The sequence below is a fragment of the Mastomys coucha genome, unplaced genomic scaffold (genome assembly GCF_008632895.1).
Source record: "Mastomys coucha isolate ucsf_1 unplaced genomic scaffold, UCSF_Mcou_1 pScaffold14, whole genome shotgun sequence".
Classification (NCBI taxonomy): domain Eukaryota; kingdom Metazoa; phylum Chordata; class Mammalia; order Rodentia; family Muridae; genus Mastomys; species Mastomys coucha.
In genome coordinates, this window is record NW_022196896.1 from 56367769 (window position 1) to 56374812 (window position 7044).

The 7044-nt window shown below is 40.9% G+C and overlaps 1 pseudogene; it reads right to left on the bottom strand.

The window, feature by feature from the left end:
* Positions 1–686: 686 nt before the first annotated feature.
* Positions 687–6392, bottom strand: LOC116089398 (annotated as a pseudogene).
* Between the last annotated feature and the right edge of the window lie 652 nt (positions 6393–7044).

Sequence of the window (7044 nt, forward strand, 5' to 3'; positions counted from 1 at the left end):
GATACCTATTGATATGTTAAAATTTGCTTCAACATAAAATTTCAGAATCTCCAGAAACCAGGCCCAGTATATGATTAGTTTAGGCCTATCCCAAAAGACAACAGTGCCAGCTAGCAAACTTGAATACTCAAACTTCTTAGAATCTCCATCTTCTCATGGACCTGGTGATTCTGGGTGAACATGTTAACTCTAACACTAGACAAGTTGTCATCATAGACACTCACTCCAAACCCAACAACACAATGGGACTGGAATCTAAGCCTATACCTGTGGTACTCAGCCAGTTCAAACTGTACAATTTACCCCAAGGCCTTACCTAGCAAAGGCTGCACATATGAGGATCTAAAGATTCTTGGCCTATTTTTTGACTCTTGGTTCCCTGACATTCTCCACAGGCATAATAAATATGTCTAGTTTGGTTTATATTGGCTTTAGAAACATTCTTAGTCACTCCATGACCTAGCATATGGACTTGAACATCAATACCATAAACAGCATATATATATATATATATATATATATATATATATATATATATATATATGAGTGTTAAGAATTACATTCTTTTTTTTAAGGGTGGTAATATGCATATTAAATGTTATAGGTATGCACAGGGGGAGGCCATCCTTGCAGCAGGATCTCAGAGTTCTAAACCAGAGATAATGTCAATGAGTTTCCAAGTCCATTTAAGACAACAGATGCTGGCTGCTGCCCTTTCTCATAGATTTTCCTCTTTTTGCTGGTGGGGGCCTGGTGGAACTGTGGGGAGACACGGTGGGGACTGAGGGTCCCTTGGGGACAGCATCTTCTTTCAGGAGAGCAGTTATCTTGTCAGTTATCTTGTCAGGCTGCTCTGATAACTGGTGATTTACTTTGTGTATCTTTTTGGCTTTCCCAAGGGACTGAGCACAGTCCTTAGGCCTTGGGGCGGCACAGATTTCAGAGGGATTTGGCACAGCAGGTTTTCCTGAGTCCTTGCCCTGCCCTAGCAAGGGGCCCTCTGCTTTAGGGAAGCAGCTTCCTTGGAGAGCTTCCATTTAGGTCCCCACTGCTCCAACTTCCCAGCCTTCTTTCTTTTTCTGATCACTTCTCCTTTCCCATCAGACTGACTGCTTACTGGGGTTCTAGCAGCTACTTGAGCATTTGGAACAGAAGACTCAGTGGGCAAGCCTGGCCTTTCGGAGATGCCATTCATCTTCTGGAAGGGCCTCTTGGAATGTTGCTGTCTCACCAAACTGCTGCTTTGTCTTTGTAGCCTCGCGGGTTTTCATGGTGGGTTGACTACTGTTCTCGGACTTTGGGTTAACCTGATCCTTCAGGTCAGGTTCTTCAGGGGTAGTTGGTGCTGAGTTTCCTGCGTGAGGTTGGGGAACAGAATTAGAAAGTTTCTTGAACTTGGAGAAAAAGAAACCATCCATATTGTGAGTGTGAGGGTACAAAAGCATCGGGTGGAACACAGAGTGGGAGTGAAAGCACCTTTTTCGGAAGCAGGTATAACGTTCCAGGCTGGTGAGCACCAGCCGCACATTCCTCTTCTTCAAGGCATAGTCTACCACCCACTCGTTCTCTTCTACCATAATGCAACAGGTAGAGTAGACCAGCTAGCCTCCTGTCTTGCGGGCAGCATCGACTGAGTCAATAGCACTGAGCAGCTGTTCCTTCTGAAGGTGGGCGCAGCACTGGATGTCCTTGTCATCCTTGTTCGCCTTCACAGCAGGGTCTTTGGAGATGACTTCTGTGCTACTACAAGGAGCATCCGGTAGCACTCGATCAAAGCCCCACCAACCACCTTGGGGAACTGGTGCCTATCCTAGTGGATGATGATGGTGTCTGTGACTCCCAACCAGTGCAGTTAGCCAGTGAAACTCTTGAGCCTCTCTGCATTGGCATCGTTGGCAAGGATCACACCTGTGTTCTTGATCTGCTGAGCTTTGTAGCTGGTCTTTTCTCCAGGAGCACAACACAAGTCTAAGATCTGCTCATGCTCCTATGTTGTCAGGGCCATGACAGCATACTTGATGCTCCCTGCAGTATATAGTGTCCAGCTAGGAACTCGGGAGTAGCGCCTATAGGCACTGAAGAATCATATACGACAAGGCCAGACTTTGACCACTTTGACCAGTGGATCTAGATTAAGCCCACAATTGATCAGAGACTGAGCAAGATCTCAGTGACAGGTTTTCTTTTTTCTTTCTTTCTTTCTTTCTTTCTTTCTTTCTTTCTTTCTTTCTTTCTTTCTTTCTATTAGATATTTTCTTTATTTACATTTCAAATTATATCTCTTTTCCTGGTTTCCCCTCTGGGGGAAAAAAAAACCTGTTCCTTCCTCCCTCCCCCTGCTCACCAACCCACCCTCTCCCAAATCCTGCCCCTGGCATTCCCCTACACTGGGGCATAGAACCTTCACAGGACCAAGGGACTCTCCTCCCACTGATGACCGACTAGGCCATCTTCTGACAGATTTTCGAAGTGTTAGTCAAAAGGGTGATTGGCCGGGGCACCTCCTTAGCTTCTAAGAACCCTATCAACTCAGAGGGAACCAGCTCCGTGAGCTTGCTCAGCAGGAACTCTCCATAAGAATAGTAAGTGGCCAGATCCTTACCGGCCTTCTTCTGGCTGAGCCTAAAAATCCTGAAGCATTCCTACTGTATCTTGGATCCACTTGTGAATTCATTACAAGTCTGGATCCTGGGCATCCTAGTCTGTCTCCCTAGCAGGGGCCAGCACAAAGGCTTCCTCATCCTCCACATTAATCTGCAAATCCCCCTCTGCTTTATCTTCCTTTCTGGGGTGGGACTCAGGGGAAACACCACCATCATCGTCATCTTCATCAGTGTCCTCTTCACTCCACTGGTCCCCAGCTGCAGCGTCCCTGGCCTTCTGCTTCAGAGCAGCCCTTATCCTCCTCATCTTTTGAGTTAGAGTCAGCTCCATACTCATCCACCATATCTTCACTACTGTTCTCAGAGCCCAAAGGTCTCCCTGGGTCACTGCATTCACCTTCCTCAGGCTTCCTTCTCGTCCCCATCACTGTTTTGAATTAGTGCTGGCCACTTCTTACCTAGAGCCTGAATTGCTCTTTTGAATAACTCTCCAGGCAATGTTTTGATTCCAGGAGACTATATGGCTTAGGGATGTCAACAGACCCTGCCCCCCTCTTGGTTGCCCTCTTTCAGGCATGACTTGAAGCTTCTTGAAATTCTCATTGCCAGCTGCAGGCAGTTTGGTCTCTGCACCCTTCTGTTCCCTTCTTCGTAGGATCCAACTTGTGCCCCATGATAACTGAAGGTTCAGCTTGCCTAGACCTGTTTCCGGCAGACCCAGCACCTCCTGCCAAGGCCTGCTCCACGTACACTTGGGGAAGAGCAGGAATTACATTCTTTGTTATAATATTCAGAGTCCTTGAGCCAAGTTTAAGGTGGTCTTATTATTTTAAGGAAAATTACATAAGACATATTTTACATTAATAATTGCAGTAGAAAAACCTGTATGGAATGAATGAGTGTAATTATAAGATGCTTTGCACTTTTTAAAATTTCACTACCTGAAACAGTTTTCTGTGGACGTGATATTCTGCCAGTCACTTATGATAAGTGCTAGACAATCAAAGTCACAGTTTCCAGTGATAGGGTTCACTTTAAAGCTAAAGGTTAACATGAACAATATACAAGGAAAACCCCGACGTTGTTACACTAGACTGCCTCACTTGTTTTTATCATCCTTTGGAATAGCATAAGAATAGAAGGTTATTTTTTGAAGCATGATACTTATGTGGTCCTTTTAAAGAGTTCTGATGGAATGTGTCTGGATGAACACTTTCAAATCCCATTTAGCCCATCATTTAATAGTCTCCATATTGTTGAAAAATACAAGGTTGTCATGACAACTAGAGAGATAATTTAGTCAACATAATTCATTCCACATAACATAATATTTTTGCCTTTGTTTAAAAATATTTCTATAAATATTCATATTCTGCATTTTAATAGTATGCTTTATATTAGAATGTGTGGACTCCAGAATTAAATAAGACCTCTCAGATCCTGACACTATTGTCAAGCTCCATTATTTTTCTCTAGGTGAAGTCACCACCTTGGTCATTGAAGGTATTATCCATGCCCCCAGGCTTAAATTAAGCTCTGGAGGAATTCTTTCCTGACATAGAGTTTGCTGAGCATAAAAATTAGGTTAATCCTACAGAAAAGGTTCGGAGGAAAGAATTGGACATCAAAGTGGAGCACATCATTGAATTTACAAGACCTACAGTGGGCAGATGCTGGGACTGGAAAAAGGGATGAAAATGAAGTACTCTGTGGGAGTAGGGTGGATCATAGCTAATATCTAGTTATGAAATTATTTAATAAAATTAATACATTGGAAGTTATTTCTCTATAATTTTTACATCTTTTTTAGTGAGAAAAACAAGATGTTCATATAAATAAATATGTGAGTATAACAATAAAGTCATAAGCATTTTGGAAAATTTTATATTGCTAAATTATTTGAATAACAGAAGCAACAGAACATCTAAATTAAGACAAAATGTAATTTACAAAATCACTTTTTTCTGTCTTCATTTAGTGAGTCAATGCTTTGTGAAACAGGATGTGTAAATATACTTAGGTACAATCCAGTGTTCCTTAGAGGAAAGGTTAGAATTTGGGTTATGTGGGAAAAATTAAAAACAAGAAACAAAACCCTCCTCTCCTAAAATTATGTTGATTGGTTTATCAAAACCTAAGAATATGCTTTTTTCACTGCCTAAGAAAACTTTAAAATATTTCCATCGTATTTCTTGACCTTCCTATACTGGATTATAGAAACTAAGCACATTCTCAACATGATTGAAAGACTTGAGATTGCAGGGAGTGGAGAGGTGTGGTAGGAGTTATGGGGATAGGGAAGAAGGAATGGGGTGAGGAAATGTGGGAGGGCAGACTGGGAAGGGGGTAGTGACTGGACTATTAAAAAAATAAAAGTAATGAAAATAAGCACATTCTGTGAATTAGTATCTATAAGTAAAAGAATAATGTTTATGGAATATTTTAAGACAGTAGTACATATTTTAAATGCATATGCTCACTTAAAGGTTTGGAGAAATCTTTTTGTAATTTTCATAGTAAATTTTCTGGATTATTGTGGAAGAAAAGTGTGTTGAACAACTATTGTGTTTTCTGTTATTTTTTAAAGTAACTATAAAATGTTGTGATTAAATTTCAGATTCTTTAGACAAAATGAATTAGTTTAAAAGTCAATTCAGAAAAGACTGAAGGAAAGGCCATGAAGACTCTGCCCCACCTGGGGATCCATCCCACATTCAGTCAGCAAACCCAGACACTATTGCAGATGCCAAGAAGTGCTTGCTGACAGGAGCCTGATGTAGCTGTCTCCTGAGAGGCTCTGCCAGAGCCTGGCAAATATAGATGTGGATGCTCACAGCCAACCATCTGACTGAGAACAGGGACCCCAATGGAGGAGTTATGGGAAGGATTGAAGGAGCTGAGGCCTTATCTGGCATCAATGAGAAGGGAGGCACTTGATCCTGTGAAGGTTTGATGCCTCAGTATAGAGGAATGTTAGCAGGGTGAGGTGGGAGTTGGTAGGGAGGTGGGGAAGCATCCTCATAGAAGCAGGGCAAGGGGCAATGGAATATGGGGGTTTCAGAGGGGAAACCGGGAAAGGGGATAACATTTGAAATGTAAATAAATAAAATATCCAATTGAAAAATAAAATAAAAATTCAGTTCAACCATGGCCTATATACACTACCTTTACTAACCAGTTATGTTTATGAGTTAGTTTTACCTCCAACTCATATATTATTGTTCTGCTTGGGATTTTTGGAAGATTAATTAAACTTGAATGTTTAAAGCATGTAAAATAAATTTCATAGCAAATAGTAGTTTCATCACTTTTATTTCTTTACTCTGTGAATTCTCTGTGTCATCACTTTTACATCTAGCAAAGGGATTAGAAAGATTTCCATCTATACATCTTGGCTATAGTTTTAAACAAGGGCATTTATCTACTTTTGTAAATATTTCAAGTCACAGAAAAGATGTCAGAAATTTACATTTTAGTATTTTTACCCTGAAGAAACATTTGTTTAAAGAACTATATAGATATGAAAACATTTCATATGACCCAAGGGTACCAAGTGAAAGACTGCAGCAGAATAATAACCGATGCATTAAAGAGGAAGGAATGGAAAGTGTTTCAAGGCCTACATTTCTCTCACCCAAGTGACGATAGTACAAGAACAAATGTCACCCATTCTTAAGGGGAAAAAAAGAGCAATAGAGCAATAGGGCTTATTTGTTTATTTTCTGTTATACAGGCCTCCCTCAGTAAACTCACCCTCAGCATCCCTGCATCATGCAAAATGAAAGCCATGTCTGTTTACTGAGCTTTGAACTCCACTCTGCAGCCAAGCAAAAAGAAAGAGCTCCAAGCTCCATCCGGGTGGAAAGCATGTGCTCTCTGGCCTATCTTCCCATCTGACTGATTTCATTGGTTATTCTGAGGACTCCAGATACTAGATTGTCAACAGAATTTAACTAATAGCTTTGGTTACTGCATTCAGCTCTGACAAAGGATGAGGCTGAAAATATCTATAAATATGGCTAGCCATATATATAGATACCTATAGCCATAGCCATGTATATAGATACATACAGACATATAAGTCATTGGATTAGTCACTGTTTATTCAATTTCTTAACTGGTCAGTGTTGATAGGAGTGTTAAGTCTCCAACAATACCAGATGAGTTCTCCTCATTTGCTTTACCTATAGATACATGATTCATATCAGTACCTAAGTCTAGTCACATAGGCTATTCATCCACTCCATTTCTATCACAATAGAACCTAGTGTTATACACACTGTCATGAATCAACCTGTAAGGATTATGCTTGTGAGCCAAAAACACAGACTTAATACTGGTTCTCCAGAGTCCAGGCAAATTTCTTTACTATTGTTCTACCTTTAGGTTAGAGTCATTGGTCACTGGTAAACAGTGCCCACAGATCCATGAGTAGGGAAGT